This window comes from Neophocaena asiaeorientalis, unplaced genomic scaffold (genome assembly GCF_003031525.2).
Source record: "Neophocaena asiaeorientalis asiaeorientalis breed wild unplaced genomic scaffold, Neophocaena_asiaeorientalis_V1.1 scaffold553, whole genome shotgun sequence".
In the NCBI taxonomy this organism is placed as follows: Eukaryota; Metazoa; Chordata; class Mammalia; order Artiodactyla; family Phocoenidae; genus Neophocaena; species Neophocaena asiaeorientalis.
In genome coordinates, this window is record NW_020174439.1 from 79,762 (window position 1) to 98,811 (window position 19,050).

Genomic DNA, 19,050 nt, shown 5'->3' on the forward strand with positions numbered 1-19,050 from the left:
CTCCCTCTCAAGGCCCCTCCTGTCAGGTGGGCATGCAACTCCACCCTCTAGTCTAGCAGCACTTAGGTCACTATTAAGGAGGTCTCTGTGTGGGGTCTCTAATTGCAACAAGTGCTTGGCTCCTGCTAAAAATAAGCTCATCCACTTAGGGGGCCTAGGAAAAGGAATGGCCAGAGAGGATACATTAATGGAGGTAGAAAAAGTCTGTGCCTGTCACGTGACTCTACATGATCTTCCCCCCCACCCAACAGCTTCCAGACTCATAAACATTAGCTTCTTTCCTGCCCTTTTGCAGCTCCAGCTATTTATTTTGTGTGTGGAGGCGGGGAGGAGGGGAGGGAAGGGCACAACGTGTACTTCACAGCACGATCTACGCTGGAGCTTGTTTTCCTCTCACAGCAGCCTTGGGAGGTGGATATCAGCATCTCCATTGTACAGATAAAGACGCTGAGCTAGACATTACATGAACTAGACAAGGACACTGAGCCAGTAAACAGAAAATGCAAAATGTGGGCCTGGGTCTTCCAGACCCTAAAAACCCTTGTTGCACCATCGCTGGCCTGGGGACTGAGGCACCCTCCCTTCTTCAGTTTGAGCAACAGATCCGCCCCACCTCCCCTGCTCTGTCAGCACCTGTCCCAAGCAAGCAAGTGTTCTGTTCCCTGAGACCTAAGCTCATGCTCTGCATCCCGGAGGGCACAGGTGGAAGTCCCCCGCTCCCCCCTCCCCGCCTGCTCTACGTGCGTCCATCCCGTTGTGCAAATTGCTCCTTGGGGTCCACTCCCTGCTCCGTCAGGCCTCTTTGCTATGAGTGGCACAAACGCTGTCCCTGAGGCCTTTCTGGTGCCTGCTGGAGCAGCCAGGACAATAAGGCACCTGTATGTCTGAGCCATGGCAAGCCTTGATTAAGAGTAAACGTTTGCCCTGCTTCCTTCCAGGGCTGGGCCTCAATTCGTGGGATGGAGTGCTGGACCAGTGTGTCACTAGCTGCATGAGCCCACTCAGGCCACTGGAATTCTCTGAGCCCGGCTTCTCAACGGGAAGCACAAGTAGCACTTACTGGGGTCCTACCCAACAACAAACATGCTGCACTTCCAGAATGACTGGAGAAGCTCAAAAAGGCAGAAAATGATATACAGATGTGAAATGACTCAAATTGAACTGATACTCTCCAAAAATCCAAGGTAGATCTTTGTACACTTCACATTTGTTCTTGCATCAGCTCCTGCCAGGAGCCAACATATGAAAGGAAGCTAATGCTGGGAAGAACTGCAGCATTTGGTCCCCAAGGGCCAACATCAATTCTGCCTGGCTGGATGACTTTCCTCATCTGTTGCATAGCAACCTCCCCTGTCAAGCTGCCTGTTTTTCCTCAGCACTTCCTCTGTAAAGTGTCTGCAGTGGGACGTGATCAGACTCAGGAAAGGTCTGAAACACCATGTTATATGCTTTCTGCTCCCAAATCTGTATTTCCAGTTCTTGACTTGGCTTATGAGTTCTAGATCTATAATCCAACAGACTACCTCACTTCTGCAATTGTCTTGGTATTTTTACTATTAACAGGTCCCATATATCCTCCTCCTCAGCACATTGTGTTTCTCCTTTAGTCATGCCCTTCTCTTTTAGAGAGATGAATTTTTGTTTTATTCATTGCTGTATCCCTAGCACCTAAAATGATGCCTGGCATATTTTACATGCTCAAAAAATATTTAATGAATGAATGAATCCCACCATCCACCCTACTGCTTATGCAAGAAACCTGAGAGGCACTCTTTTTTCTTTCCTGTGATGAATTCACTTACTTTTACTCATTACACAAATAATGCATATTCATCATTAAAAATTCAAACATTACCTAAATATTTTAGAAATTAAGTAGCCATCACTCCAAATCTCACCACCTTGAGATAACTGCTATTAAGATTTTGATGCTACCTTTTCATACACTTTATGCATATATATTCTTACATAAATGGGATTACATTATATATGCCATACTTTAAATTGCATTCTTTTACTTACTGCCTCCCACTTTCTTTCACCTCTATACCCTCATCTGAGACATGGTTGTTTTTTTTTTTTTTGCGGTACGCAGGCCTCTCCCGTTGCAGAGCACAGGCTCCGGACGCGCAGGCTCAGCCAGCCATGGCTCACAGGCCCAGCTGCTCGGCGGCATGTGGGATCTTCCCAGACCGGGGCACAAACCCGTGTACCCTGCATCAGCAGGTGGATTCTCAACCACTGCACCACCAGGGAAGTCCTGAGACATGCATTTTTAACAGCCATTTTAATATCCTTTTATGTCCAAACATGTTCCATGTTTTTTGTTTTACAAAAATTAAGATCATATTATATACACTTTAATGCATCTGATTTATCTTAGTTAATGCTAATCTACCTCTGATTCATTCCTTTACATTCCTGCATAATATTCCATAATAGGGATGGACCACAATGTATTCAACCATTTCCTCACTGATAGTAATTCATTTTGGTTCCAGGTGTTTTGGCAGAGGGAGGGAGCACATACCAACAACATTGCAATAAAATACTTGTACATATATCCTTATATTTTAATGCTCAATATTTATTCCTATGACATCAGATGCCCAGGAGTAAGACTGATATACTCTACGTTTGGTGTCATAAGACTTTTCCAATTTTTTTTCCAATCTGATGTGTATTTTATTGGTATCTCCTTGTGTTTTTAATTTACATTTCTGATAAGTAAGTAGTGGACCACATATTCATATAAGAATGGACCTACTGGATTTCTTTTGGAAAGTACTTACGCAAGTCTTTTACCTATTTTTCTTGTGTTGTCTTTGTCTTAATTATTTTGCGGACTTCTTGGTACAGTCCTACAGATGCTTATTGAAATCCCTTAGAGCTAGATGTATTGCAAATGTTTTTTTTCACATTTTAGTAAGTGTGTATACTCTATACTATGTAACAGTTCCAACTGCAAGAATATATCTGCCAAAAAGGCCAGATATATTATTCACTTATGCACATTCCCTTAGCAGCTAAGAGAATATGATCTAGGATTTACCAGTGTGGTGGGGTCCTGAAGACCACCATCGGGTTCAATGATTCACTAGAAGCACTCACAGAACTCTGGATAGGTGCTACATTCATGGCTATGGTTTATTACAATGAAAGGATACCGATTTAAATCCACAAAGCTAAATGGTGCATTAAGTCAAAGTCCAGGAGAGAACAGGGATGAGCTTCCAGTTGTCCTCTCTCAGTGGAGTTGTATGGCAGTGCTTAATTCTCCCAGCAAGATGTGTGATAACCAGGGAAGCTCACCTGAGCCTTGGCGCCTGGGATTTTACTGGAGGTCAGTCACGTAGGCATGGAACACCTGGGTGGCTAACCTTAGTTTACTCAGTCTTCAGCCTGTGCAGAGGTCAAAATAATGCCGCAAGGCTCAAGGTCCCACTATAAATCATACTCTTAACATAAACCATCTGTTGGCCCAAAGCCCCGGGTTAACAAAGAGACTCTAATCAGGCACCATATGCCAAAGGCTTAGAGGTTATCTCCCAGGGGTTTGTCAAGAGCTGGACCTTTCTTTGGAATGTGCAGACATTTTTCGGAATGCACAGGGTTTGAACACCCCAGACCTGCCGAGTCAAGTTTTCTACTGCACAGTCATAATTCCAACCTAACACTTGATCTGAAAGGAGTGATTCAAAGATTCAATGATGGAATTCAATGCCTTATCTGTGATGGTGGGAGCAGGAACCGCAAGAAAATCCAGTTTCTAGGCACAGCATTGGTAGCAGGGCCAAGGGCAGCATCCAGTATACAGTATTCAGTGGTGACAGTAATAGTATCCAACCATGCCAATATTTATGGCATGATTTTTGAAATACAGCTGGGCCAGCTGCTCTTAGCAAATTATTTTATTAATTCTACCACTTTAACATACTTAAGAATATTTAAACTTTAAAAATTAATTATGGATACACTGAAAATTGCAAAGATAGTACAGAGAGGTCTTATGTACCCTTTAGCTGCTTCCCTCAGTGTGCATATCTATATACATATAATACAATATCAAAACCAGGAAATTGACATTGGTATCACATGTGTGTATAGTTCTATGTCACTTTATCACATGTGGAGGTTTCCACAGTAATCACCACAACAACCAAGATACAGAACTATTCTGTGACCAAAAAGATTTCCCTGTACTACCCCTTTATAGTCACACTTACCTCCATTCCCACCACTATCCCTAACCCTTGGAAGCCATTAATGTGTTCTCCATCTCTGTAATTTTAACATTTCAAGAAGATTATAAAATTGGAATCACACAGTATGTCACATTTTGAGTGACTTTTTCCACTCAGCATAATGCCTATGAGATACATCCAAGTTGTGTGGTTTCCTCCTTTTTATTGCTGAGTACTATTCAATGGTATAGATGTGCCACAGTTGGTTTAACCATTCACCCACTGAAGTACATCTGTGTGGTTTCCAGTTTGGGCTATTAGAATAAAGCTGCTATAAACATTTTTGTACAGTTTTTTCTGTGAACATAAGTTCTCATTTCTCTGGGATAAATGCCCAAGAGGGCAACTGCTGGATTGTGTAATAAGAGCATGCTAGGTTTATAAGAAACTTGCCAAACTTTCCCAGAGTGATTGTATCATTTTACATTCCCACCAACAATATGTGAGTGGATCTATTTTCTCCAAATCCTTGGCAGCATGTGTTGCATATTTTTAGGAATTCTGATAAATGTGAAATAATAACTCATTGTGGTTATAATTTACATTTCCCTAATGGCTAATAATGTTGAACATTTTTAACATATGCCTATTTGCCATCAATATATCCTCTTTGGAGAAATGTTTCTTCATGTCTTTTGTCCATTTTTCAATTGATTGTTTTCTTTCTTTTTTTTAAAGTGTTGAACCTTGAGAATTTATATATTTTATGTATGAGTCTTTTGTCAGATATATGGTTCGCAAACTGGTTTCTCCCAGTTTGTAGCTTGTGTTTTCATCCTCTTAACAGAGTCACATGGCAAATTTTTTAGAAGTCCAATTTATTGATTTTTTTTTTCCTTTCAAAGACTGTGGTTTTTGTGTCATTTCTAAGAACTCTTCAACAAGCCATGAGGATCTGAAGATTTTATCCTATATTATATTCTAAAAGACTTAAGGTTTTAACTTTTTTTTTTTTTTTGGTGGTACATGGGCCTCTTACTGTTGTGGCCTCTCCCGTTGCGGAGAACAGGCTCCGGATGCGCAGGCTCAGCGGCCATGGATCACGGGCCCAGCTGCTCCGCGGCATGTGGGATCTTTCCGGAACGGGGCACAAACCCGTGTCCCCTGCATCTGCAGGCGGACTCTCAACCACTGTGCCACCAGGGAAGCCCAGGTTTTAACTTTCATATGGGAGTCTATCATCCATTTGGACTTAAATTTTGAATGAGATGTGAGGTCTAGGTCGAGTTTTATTTGGGGGTATGGGAGAGGCAGAGCTACAGAAATCCATCTGATCATTCCAGCACAATTTGTTTAAAAGATAATCCTTCCATTGAGTTATCTTTACACCTTTGTCAAAAATCAGTTGGCCATACTTGCACGAGGCTATTTCTGAGTTCTCTATTCTGTTCCACTGGTCTATGTGTCTACTCATCCATCAGTACTGCAATAGTCCTGATTACTGTAGTTATACAACAGTCTTGAAGTTGGATAGAATTTTATTCTTCTTTTTCAGAATTATTTTATCTATTATTCTAGTTCTTCTGTTTTTCCACACATTTTGGAATAATTTATATCTACAAAGCATCTTACTGTAATTTTGATAGCAACTGCATTCAACCTGTATATCAATTTAGGGAGAATTAACATCTTTCCTATGTTGATTGTTCTAATTCATGAATACAGTATGTCTCTCCTTTTATTTTGATCTTCTTTGACTTTTTCATCAGAGTTTTGTGTATTCTGCTGTTGTTGGGTGGAGTGTTCTATAAATATCAATTAGATCCTGTTGGCTGATGATGTTGAGTCTATCTGATTATGCTTTTCTCCAAATTTGGGAAGTTTTCAGCCACTTTTTCAGCCCTTCCTCCTTCTCTCCTTCTGTGACTATGATGACACCTATGTTAGATCTTTTGCAATAGTCCAACAAATACCTGAAGGCTCTATTTATTTTTGTTTTTCAGTCTATTTTTCTGTCAGATATAATTTCTATCATTTCACCTTCAAGTTCACTAATTCATTCTTCTGTCATCTTATTCTGCTGTTGAGTTCATCTATTGATTAAGTTCATTTATTGGATTTTTCAGTTCCTAAATTTTAAAAATTCTTCTTTATATCTTCTATTCTTTTGAAGATTTTCTATTTCTTTGCTGAGACTTTCTATTCTTTCATGTGTCCTATGAACAATTGCTCATTGAAACATTTTTATCAAGGCTGTTTAGAAACCCTTGTAGATGATTCTAATATCTGTCATCTTGGTGCTGGTGTGTGTTGACTGTCTTTTCTCATTCCAGTTGTGATTATCATAGTTCTTGATATGACAATTGATTTTCAATTGCATCCAGGATATTTTGCATCTTATAAGGATCTGAATCTTACTTAAATCTTCTGGTTTACCACATGTGGGTGGAAGTCCACATTCCTACTCAGCCTCCACTGACACCTGGGAGAGAGGGGCTTCTTTTTACTGAGGGCTAAGTGAGAGTTCCAGCTCCATATTAAGCTTTTACTGATACCACCCTGATTGGGAGAGACCAGGTGCCTAATTACATAGCCAGGGAACTCACCACCACGTCATTGCTTGGGATCCAAATTTCCTAGAGAGCATGCCATCTTATCTCCTACTTTCAGGGTCATCACACGTTTGGTTTATATATAATGCTCAGTGACAAATAGGGAAGAGTACATCTATACCATCTACCTCTTCCTGCTGGAAGCAGAAGCCCCCAATTCTAGTTGGGGGCTTTTAAAAAAGTTATAACTATTGAGCTTTCTAATGTAAAATCATACTATAAGAAAAAAATAATTTGATCACTTAATTAACAATATATATTGCAGTCATTTTGATGTCTTATATGACTTGCCGAAATAACAAAAACAATATTGGGCAATAATCTGAAAAAGTAACATCCCTTTCTTTTTCTTGAAATGATTTTACCATTTAGAATGTTTGTTGCTTTTTTATAAGTAGCTTTCAAATAACATATTTAGTAGTTTATTTCTCTTCCTATTTTACTTACAGTTACTCATGTTTCTTTCTGCCTTGTTCCCAAATCTAATCCATCACCTATTCTTGTTGATTCTACCATTTTAAGTACACCTCAATTCCATTCTATTCTCTCACTTTTCATCATCCTATTGCTAGAAGGATGCATGAAGTGAGGGAGAAATGGAGAGAAAAGTTGAAAAGAGAGGGGATGAAGAGAAAGAGAAGGGAGGAAGGAAAGAAGAAAAAAGAAAATAGTAATAAAAGAAAGAATGAGTGACAATAGCAGTTACAAGTAAATGGAATTATTAAGATAAGGAGAAATAAGAGAATGGAGAAGGAATGGATACTAAGTTGAAATAGACAAAGCAGGAGGAAAGAGAATGAGGAAGTAGAATGCATAAGGGAGAAGAGATGTAGGATGGAAGAGTGAAAGGGAGGTGGAAGGAGATAGAGAGATTAAGAGGTAAATGAAAAAGAAAGGAAAATAAACAAGGGGAAGGAAGAGAAAGAGGAAGGAAGGTGTAGAGAAAATAACTAGGGAGGAAAGAGGAGTGTCTGAAGTAAGAGGGGCAGGGTGGAGGAGGAAGAGGAAGGGGGATGGGGGAGAGGGAGAAGGAGGAATGATGTGGAATCACACCTCACTATTGGCAGATTTCAGTCTGTAGAGAGAAGAATGCTTAATGTTAGAACTTTTTTTTTCTCCTCAAATACCTAGTTCCCTTTATATTTGGTACCCATCAAAGTGCCAGAGGTAATTTCTCACAGGACGTCACTCTTGCCTAGAGGTAAGACCACTGTGGTTTTCAACCAGTAAGCGCCACGTGCCCCACATTTTGAATAGATAAATTTGTGTGTGATACTCAGCATTTATCACATACTTTCTGCTGCTCGTTATTCATCAGGTATGGATGTTATCTGACAAATTTAGGTATGCAGGAAATATAAGTTTTCTTTTTCTCTGCAACTCAACTTGAACTCTGTCAAGTTCCCAATCTACTGAGTGGTTGAAACTCAACTCCAGCAGTGTGAAATTCTCCTCACCCCATTCTTTGGGATTGTAAGTTATGGTATCTTAGTGTCAAAACATCAGGATGGGTGATATATGTTGAGTATCACATGTCCATGCCAGCATGACATGATGTCATATCTGGTTTACCAATGTTTGTCCAAGCAGGTAGCTGTTGAGTTGAGCCTAATTCTTTACCACAAAGCCCCTTTTGGGGTCTGACTCTCTCTGAGGGTGTCATATCCCACTCATATACATGGGAAATATTCTGCTACTCCTATCATATGTTCATCTCTGTGAGGCTGTCTTTGATTAACATATTCTTCTTATACTCCCATGATATCCTGAGCTGAGAGAAACTATGTGAGGAAGCCCAAAGCTCAGAAAGCATATAGATACCACACAACCATTTTTAGTTTGTAGTCTTGTCCTTGTCCTCTTCCTGGCCTTACCCAAGAAGTGAGGCACAAGGCCACATTGCTAGAGGATCTTACAAACCTATCTTGGGTTTCTTCCCATCCCTGTAACACAGGGTCTAGGTTTCTCCTTTTTTCAGTAACCCACAATATCTACTGACTTCTTACTTCTTCTTTGCTTTTCTTCCCAAAATGAATATGAGGCTAGAGATACAGTCTTGAAAAGAAGTGCTAACAAGAACAAAAAGCTAAACAAACTAAAAGTCAATGACTTTTCTTGGACTTCAAGGAGAAACAAAGTTTCAGAGCAAACCACCATCCTGAAATATTGAGGGACAGGCAAATCAAGAGTCACAGACAAGATCTGCTTACCTAAGGCAGAAGCCACTAGAGCCATAACCTTGTAGGAACTCTTAAATGAAAATTTTGACAAACTGCTAGAGGCTGAATATGGACTAGAATGAGAGTGAGAAACTCCTGGGAGTGGTAGTCTTGTTGAGAAAGCACACTTTCATGGGCTTTATTTCCAGGAATCTCACCAGGTTCTCACAGTAAAGATACGAGAAAGACACCTTGGCAGCCCCAGCAGGAGGAGGGTAAGAGTCTTTGTGATTATCCTTGTGAAATATGCCCAGAGCCTTATCCATAACAACACCCTACTTTCCAGGAAGAAGGACTACCAGAGCCCTGTCCCAGAGCTATGAAGGTAGGACATTATTTTTCTCACTCCAGCCTCCCTCTAGCTTTCTTGTCTCACCTAAGGAGTATGTGTGGCAGAGGGACAGTTGTGTGGGTGGAGATGTGGGGACTATACAAGAAGAAGTACTTGTAAGGGTCACAGGCCCACTAAAACACTGAAATTTAATTGGAATATTACAAAACACTCCCTTTCCCCCACACCATACCACCATACCAACAGGGCTCCACTATATTATAGTGGATTATAGTGGAATGAGCTGCAAGACAGAGACTTTCTAAGGAAGCCCAAAGTCAAGAGAGGAGAGGACGCTAGAGGAATATGAAGCCTCTGCCACCTGTTGCTAAAGTAAATTTTAAACAAAGCCCAACTCCTAACAAGATTAACATAAATCTTCACAATAGAGGCTTCTCTTTCTCTCAGTTCCTATGACCTGTCCAGCTTTCAACAAAAAATTACAAGGCACACCAAAAGGCAGGAAGAAAAAGTCTGAAGAGACAAAGCAAGCATCAGACTCAAATGTGACAGAGCTATTGGAATTATTAGGGAATTTAACATACTATAATTAATATGTTAAAGGCTCTAATGAAAAAAGCAAACAACATGCAAGAACAGATGGGTAATGTAAGCAGAGAGATGAAAATCCTAAGAAAGAATCAAAAGGAAATGCTAGAAATAAAAAAATCTCATGACAGAAATAAAGACTGCATTTGATGGGCTCATTAGTAGACTGGACACAGCTGAGGAAAGAGTTTGTGAACTTGAAGACAGGGCAAGAGATACTTGCCAAACTGATATAAATAGAAAGAAGAATGAAAAAAACAGAACAGAACATTCCAGAATTGTGAGATAATTTCAAAGGATACAACTATGTCATAACTGGAACACTAGAAGGAGAAAAGAGAGAGAATGGAACAGAAGAATATTGCAAATAATAATGGCTAAGACTTTTCCAAAATTAATGAAGAGAACAAATCACAGGTCCAAGAAACTCAGAGAACACCAAGCAGGTAAATACTAAAAAATTTACACTGAGGAACATCATATTCGAACTGCAGAAAACCAAAAACAAAAAAAAATATTGGAAGAAGACAGAGGAAAAAAATTCTAAGTATACTTATATCAGAACAAGGATAAGAATTACAGAAGACTTCAGCAGAAACCAAGCATGCAAGAAGAAAGTGGAATGAAATATTTAAAATGTTAAAAGAATAAAATCCAGTGACCTAGATTTCTATGTCTAGCAAAAGTATCATTTAAAAGTGAAGGAGATATAAAGACTTTCTCAGACAAGCAAAGACTGAAGGAATTCATCACCAGTAGATCTGCCCTGCAAGAAGTGTCAAAAGATTTTTCAGGCACAAGGAAAATGATATAGGGCAGAAGTGCAGAACTACATAAAGACAGGAAAAGCATCAGAGAGGGAATAAATGAAGCTTTCCTTCAAAGAGGAAATCAAAACTACAATTATAGACATTCTGGGATGCTTTAATCAAAGGAAATTTATGCAATACATTTTTCCATTATTAAACAACTACATGCAATTCACAATAGAAATATTTCAACCATAAACATATAGCAAGGATAAAATAAAAGGATGAATTAAGTTATGGCACACAATTAAAAAAAGAAGATGTATTAATATTAGACATAGTACTTTAAGGCAAAACATTCTAGATTAAAAGTTCACTGCATAATGTAAACAGAATAATATACAAATCATAATTTAATAGATGTGCAAGAAGGAATAATAAAACCAAAATCATATCATGCTATTATAACACCCCTTTCTAAGTGAATGATAGACTAATCATTCAAAATATGATTCTTAAAACTCTTACAAAGATACTGTTCATTGAGGCCCAAACATAAAATATTATGGTGCCTCAAAATGAGCATTATGGAATTCTTAAATCCTTCTTCCATGTTTTCTGGAATGGAGGTAACTTGATTTCATCTGTTTCATTTACATATGTGTAAGAATGAAGAAAGAAATTTTAAAGTACTGTATGCTTAAGAGGTGCTATGTATTGTGGTAAGTGCTGGGGAAATAATGATGAGCAAAAACACACATATTACCTGCTTTCAAGGACTAATGGATCTCAGTCTAATGTAAACAAACTGAGCCCAGTCACGCTCACACAATTTTAAGAAACCTTACTGAGCTGTTCATGCCAATTTGTATCACGGGATCAGCCAAACTGACATCTCGAGGTTACATCAAATGATTTTTTTATAAACTTAAATAGGTTACACCTTCCTGCATACTCCACATTTCCCTTCCAGTTAATTCCTCCCTCCCACCACCTAGCAATTAATATTCCATTAATAAGCAGAAGGTTACCAGAAGAGACAAGAGGAAGAAGCCTGCAAGTAGAACTTCCACACAGTTTGAGGATGTTTGATATTTTATCAGATGATCTTGCCATAAGGGCTCTTGGTATCTTGTGACACACAGGCCCTCTATCATTTGCATTGGAAAATCCAGAGGTATATCTGAATGTTCTCATATACCTGGGATATGATTTAGCTCCATATGTGTCTTTTAATGTTCAGCATCAATATAAAACTTCTAAACCGCCTAATTTGAGAATCACAAAGCTTTAACGACAACTATAACAGGGAGCTGGGCTTAGACAAGTCATCACATACTTCAGCTTTATGGCATTTCCTGATTCATTTAATGAAACAAGGATAATCTGAAAAGCACTGGGATACCATACCAACTCCAACATAGTACACACACACGCACATGCACAATGGTAAATGATATATTCCACCTGAGACTGTTTTTTAGTATATGATGTTACATCACAATTATTTTGACATAACATTTTCCATGACATTAAAAAGCCTTTGCAAACTTCCTTTATAATAACTATGCAATATCCAATGATATGAATTTACCTATGACTAATTAACAAAAGTATTATTTCTATTTATTTTTGTTCATTAAATTATCATTGTGGTGATTTTTTTCCCCACAAACTTCGGTGCATATTTCAAATTATTTTCTCATGGTATATTATTAGAAATGGAATTACTAGGTCAAAGGTGTATGAACTATTTTAAGGTTGCTATTCAATAATACCAAAATGCTTTCCAGAAAGATTTTGATCAACACTAGTAATGTAGAAGAGGTCACATGTACCTCTGATAGTGTTGAGTGTTTGCTTGAAAAATATTTTCCAGTTTGATAGACAAAATGATATTTAATTGATTTAAATTGCATTTCTTTCAAGATTAATGAAGTGGAACACACTTTCAGTGTTTATTAGACATTTGTACTTCTGCTGTGAGAGTTCTTTAAATATTAAGATTATTAATATTAAGATTATTATATCTAGCTCATTTGCTGCAATTTATTTTTTAGTTTGTGGCTTGCCTCTTAATTTTGTTCATGAATTCTCTATTTAGGAAAAAATGTAAACCATTACTTTCTTTTCCATTGTCACTTCCTCTATATTTTTAATGCTACAGATGTCCTTCCCAATCCAAAGGCCAAATAAATATTCATTTTTCTGGAGATTAATTTGGAAATGTGTATTTAGGGCCTAAAAATACTTTCTCAGTAACTTACCTTTCAAGACTATGCTCTAAGTGGGAAATGATAAAAATCTGAACTCTTTTGATGATTTTCATGACAGAAGCATGAAGTATAAAGTAAGAAAACACAATACAAATTCAGCAGGATATTCACTGGGACTTTTACAGTTGCCTCAGAATTTTGGTTAAAGCCACATAGCTAAAAAAAAAAAAAGATGCCAAGTATCCCCATATTCTAAAGAGAGCCACCAAGGAGTCCTGAACACAATCCAATAGGGCTTAGGCAGGGGTGGCAGACTACTCATACTACTGATACTTATTCCATTCCTTCTCAGCCCAAATGTACTTAAGAGACTAGAAAGAATTAGAGAACAATTTACAGTGTTGTGAGTCCTTGGCTTGGGAAAGACTGTCTTTCTCTCCCTTGAGGAAGGGAAGGGCATGCGACTCCCTTGCCAAAACCATGTGAAGAGGGATCCAAAGAACCACTTATAGAGACTGGGGGAATCTGCATGAGATAAGAAGAGAGGGGAGTATTTTATCACATTTTGGATAGTCAACAGTTTCCCTCCAGATTGGAATTTCTGATGATTACTAAGGTTTGACTCGCTCCTGAAGACCTCTCTACGTTAAGTGCATTCCTATGGCTTCTCTTCACCATGTATTCAACTACACTTAATAACTTTTTTTTATATTGAATTATAGTTGTTTTACAATATTATATTAGTTTAAGGTATACAACATAGTGGTTCAATATTTTTATAGATTATATTCATTTAAAATTATTATAAAACAATGGCTATATTTCCCTGTGCTGTAGAATATATCCTTGCGATTTATTTATTTTATAAATGGTAATTCATACTTCTTAATCCCCTACCCCTCCCTCCTTCCCTCTCCCCACTAGTAACCACTAGCTTGTTCCCTGTATCTGGGAGTCTGTTTCTGTTTTGTTATATTCATTTGTTTGTTTTATTTTTTAGATTCCACATATAAGTGATAACATACAGTATTTGTCTTTCTCTGTCTGACATTTCAATAAGCATAATACCTTCTAGGTCCATTCATGTTGTTGCAAATGGCAGACTTTCATTTGTTTTTATGGTTAATATTCCACTGTATTTATATACCACATCTTCTTTATGCATTCATCTGTTGATGGACACTTAGGTTGCTTCCTTATCTTGACTATTGTAAATAATGCTACTATGAACACTGGGGTGCATATATCTTTTTGAATTAGTGTTTTTTGGTTTTTTTCGAATATATACCCAGGAGTAGAATTGCTGGATCACATGGTAGTTCTATTTTTAGTTTCTTGAGGAGCCTCCATACTGTTTTCCATAGTGGCTGCACCAATTTACATTCCCACCAACAGTGTAGAGGGTTCCTTCTCCTCCACATCCTTGCCAACATTTGTTATTTGTGTTCTTCCTGATGATAGCCATTCTGTCAGGTGTAAGGTGATACCTCACTTTGGTTTTGACTTGCACTTCTCTGATGATTAGCGATGTTGAGCAACTTGAACTCTGGTTGAAAGATCATCCATGATCACTACATACATGGGCTTATCTCTGCTGATGAATTTTCTGATGTTAACGAGATCTGAAGCCTGGTTAAAGGCTCTTCAATACTCTTTGCACATGTTTCTCACCATCATGAACTTCTTGGTGACTTATAATCTCTGAAGTTGGACTGAAGCTATGATCATGTGACCCACATCATGGGCTGTCTGTCCTATGTATAGATTCATCCTAACGTAGGACAGTGTCTAAGATTAGAGCACAGTTATTCTAATACTTACCATAGTCTTGGAAGCTCCCTGGCTGGGAGCCAATTCTGTGAGTATCTATCCTAAGGCTTAAACATCTATCCTTTGAAGGGAGGTTAATCTGTCTCTTTAACCTGTCTTTACACTCAGAAGTTTCTTAAACTCAGAGTTATGAAGTTATCCTTGGAATATGTGGTCATATTACCCGTGATCCAAAATCTTCCTCAAATCCTTGATTTTGAATAAATTTCTTGTTCTTTTTCAGGCTCTTTCTCCTCATCTGATAACACAAATTTTTAAAGTACAGCTATCACTTATATCTGATACTTGGCAGTAGTGAGGAAACCAACCAGCTCAAAGGAGAGGAGAGGAAGAGTAAAGAAGAAGAGAAAAAGGAAATGGAAATGAAAATGGAAAGAAAAGAAAGGAAATTATTCTTAAACAAGTCTCCACCATATAGCTTCCTAAGAGGCAAGCTAGAGACTCAATTTACCCTCCAACCTGACAAACATACTAAAAAAATGGAGGACAAAAAATGTGAAATAATTCTTTTCAAGACACTGGACATCCAGGAATGAAAACCAGTGATCCCTGAGAGATGAGGGAAAATGAGGTGAACCTTTACAACTTGGGGGAGTTTCCAGTTTGTGGTGCAATGAGGGAGAATGCAGTCAAAGTCCAAAGGATTCACTCAGTTTAGGTGACAGAGATGAGACCAGAAAGACCAAGGTGGCTAGAGTTCAGAGAACAGAATACCAAAAAGGAGAGCGCTGCACTTAGGGAGAATTCCAGACACCTTTGAAGGATTGCCATAAAATATTCAGGAGAGTACTGATTAGTGAATGCATATAAAGAAATTATCCAAGGCTTGGAAAAGAACCACCTGAAAGTGTTAGAGGGAACAAGTGTCAGAAGCTCAGACAGGTCTGGGGATCATGCCTGTTCCCACCATCCAGAGCAGAAAAACTCAATTCCTGAGGCATGGGGTATTCAGATGGGCTTGCCTCAGTAGGCTGGGATAATTTAGCAGAACAATGCTGTGGTCCTGCCTAATAAATCTTAAAAGCAAGGCCTGAAAAAGATTTAACTGCTTCCGAGTAATTGCTTCTCATAATAAAGCTCAAGAAGATGTATAATAATACAATAATAGCACCAAAAGGTAAACCTTTATACCAAAATTTTACCAAAAAGTAAAGTTCGTAATGCCTGGCATGCAATTAAAAAAAAAAAAACTCAAGCATATGAAGAAACAGAAAAATGGGACCCATCATGAGGAGGAAAAAAACGTTAATCAATCCAAACTGACCCAGAACTTACACAGATGCTATATTTAGCAGACAAGCACATTAAAAAAGTTATTATAACTATGTTCCATATGTCCAAAAGGCTAGAAAAAAGAATGGTCATGTTAAGTAGAGAAATGAGATATATTTAATAAGGTGCAAATCACGGGCTTAGTGATAAAAAGCAGAATTGAAATAAAAAATACACTGGATGGAATTAACTAGGAAAGATTAGTGAACTTTCCTAGTTAATTCAAGTTCCAAGTGAACTTGAAGATATAACAATAGCAAATATTCTAAATTAAATAAAAATTTAAAAACAAACAGCACATAAATGCCCTTGTTTACACTGTTTCCTCTTTTGGGAACACTTTCCCCCATCCCAACCATCCATCCATCCTTCATCCAGTTAACTCTGAATCTGCCTTCAAGTCTCAGCTCAATCATCACTTCCTCCATCTTTCACCTCCCTGAGTAGATCAAATCCTCTTTAAACCTACTCACAAAGCCCCCTACTTACCCTCCACAGCAGTGTCAACTTCACAAAAATTTGGTCTGTGATTAATGTCTGTCTTCTTCACAAGACAGTAAGTTCCATGAGGGTAGAGAAAACATGTTTATTTCTGCCTACGATATCCCCAGGAACTCAAACTGTGCCAATCATATAGTGTTCCTGTACCCTGAATACTGTGTCTCTCACCTCTGGGATTTTAATCTATTAATTATAAACCCTCTCTCCCGTATCTTCAACCTCTTTCTCTACTGGCTGTATCCTACCCAACATCCCTTTTTCTTACTAAATAAACCTTGATTTTTATTATGGGTGATAATGTTCCCAATTGTAAACATACTTCCCAGACACCCTTGCAGACAGTGGTGGTCATGTGTCACAGTTCTGTCCACTGGATGTAGATGGAAATTGTTGGGTAGGATTTGGGGGAAAGCTCTGTATAAAGGAGATGAATTCTACTGACAAGTTATTTTGCCCTCTCCTCTTCCTCATCTTCCTACCTGGAACATGTAAATGATGGGTGGAGTTGCAGCAGCCATCCTGCAACCATGATGGGAGCCACATGCTAAGGATCATGGAATAACAACATAAAAATATGTGGTACCTGAGACACTGATGAAATCATGGAAGTCCTGGGCTTTATACCATTGGATTTGTTTTAGTAAGATAAAGATATCCCCTAGTCATTTTAAGCAACTTACTTTTCAGGTCTCTGTTACTCATATCCAAATGCAATTCCAAATGCCTATCACAAAACATGAAATCTCTCTCTCTCTCTCTCTGACAAACACACACACAGAATCTTTAATACACTATCTCATTCACACATGATTACCTCTATGACTTATATGATAATGACTATGATTTATGATCTCCACACACTATCCCAGTTCTCCAAACTATCACACTAACCCACAGACTGTCTTTATTACTCCCATTTCTGCACATACATTATCCTATCCTGTACTATCATACACACAAGTGTCCATACAGTACCATGACACCCACTGTCAAATATAAGTACCTCTAATCAACCTCCATTATCACACACACCATCTCCATCACTCAGTCACATCTACCATTCCTCAATCCCTACACTATCACACAGTGCCTATCCATATCCACTATCATACACACAGTCCACATCCCCACTATAAAACCTCCATCATCCTCCAAAATTCCTTTCCCACATGCTCATGCTATCTCCATATCATACACACTCACAATCAATAACCACATCACCTCCATTCTCACACACTCTTTTGCCATTCCTCACTGACACTCAGAAACTGCATTTACCCATCACACACTTTATTCAACAACTCCACTCAGACACTCATGATTTCCATGCTCTAAGTTATCATAAATATTACCATTCCCCATTGTCATGCATGCTCACTGTACCTATCTGCCCCCACTAATTGATATACTTCTTATTGCCCCCAGCATCACACTCAAATATACAAACACACTAACCCTATCACTTCCACCATGTACCTATCTTCTACCATCACACTACATTTTCCCCATTCCACCCACTGTCTACGTCCTCCTATTATTGCTTGAAATGCCCCATCCACATTTTCAAACACACAAGCATCTCAGGGTCTCATTAATATCGTGTCCTTTCTCACTATTTTCTCTCCCTCCCTACTCTTTCACACAACCATACATATGCACAGTTCTCATCTTCCACAGTATGACATGCACTGCATCCCTATCATTATCACATACTTTCTGATCTTGTCCTGTCACTAACATTCACATTGTCCCTGACTTCATTTTCAGTGATTTCATACCATCCTCCACTATTATTCACACCGTCCCCATTGCCACCATGATCACACATACCTTGCTCACATCACTCCCCACTATCCCACTGTCACTCAATACTCTCCCCATCTCTGCATCAAATACACAGCTCAGATCATCCACAATTTTACACATGGTGCCCATCCCCTGCAATCTTTCTCATTTTCTCTTTTTTCCCTTCCCTTCTCTTCTCTCCCACCCCATACCACATACTTTCCCAATATGTGGTTATTACATGAATGCAGATATAGTAGGGAAATATCTTACATGAAGCTTCATTTCAAAGCTTTAGTAAGTAGAGGAACAGACCATGGTCAAAAGTTACAATATTTTGTGTTCCCACTTTAGCTAGTTGTAAATGGATTCCTTTTGGTACATTTGCCTTTAAGAAACATTTCTTCATGTTTTGTTACTGCATTTAGATGAAGTTTTTAAATATTCCATTGATATGACTTTAATATGAAACTATGCAGTTAAGTTATTTGCACTATACTTAAGTCTTCCTAAAATATCCCAACAGTTTTTTTGTGAAGCTAAAAGCAAAATTGTGATATTTTTGGTACTGTAGAGGATAGACAGGTTCAAGCAAATGGCAATACTGAAGATATCACTAAGCTATGTTAGATGGAACGCTTAATCTTTACTTCTCATGCTTCCATGTGGAAGAACTTCAACTAGACTAACGTTCCTGCTTTTCTGTCCATGGGAAAAGAGATGAGTTATATGACTAGTATGTTTAGGAGAAATATCTGAGCAGGCTTGGCTTGGGCCCTTGCTCTCTGCTTCTCTTTCAGGA

At 38.4% G+C, this 19,050-nt stretch overlaps 1 protein-coding gene across 4 annotated transcripts in view; it reads right to left on the minus strand.

Moving 5' to 3' along the window:
• MAGED1 (MAGE family member D1) overlaps positions 1 to 19,050 on the minus strand; it is a 73,377-nt gene that overhangs the window by 6,831 nt on the left and 47,496 nt on the right. The window lies entirely within an intron of this gene.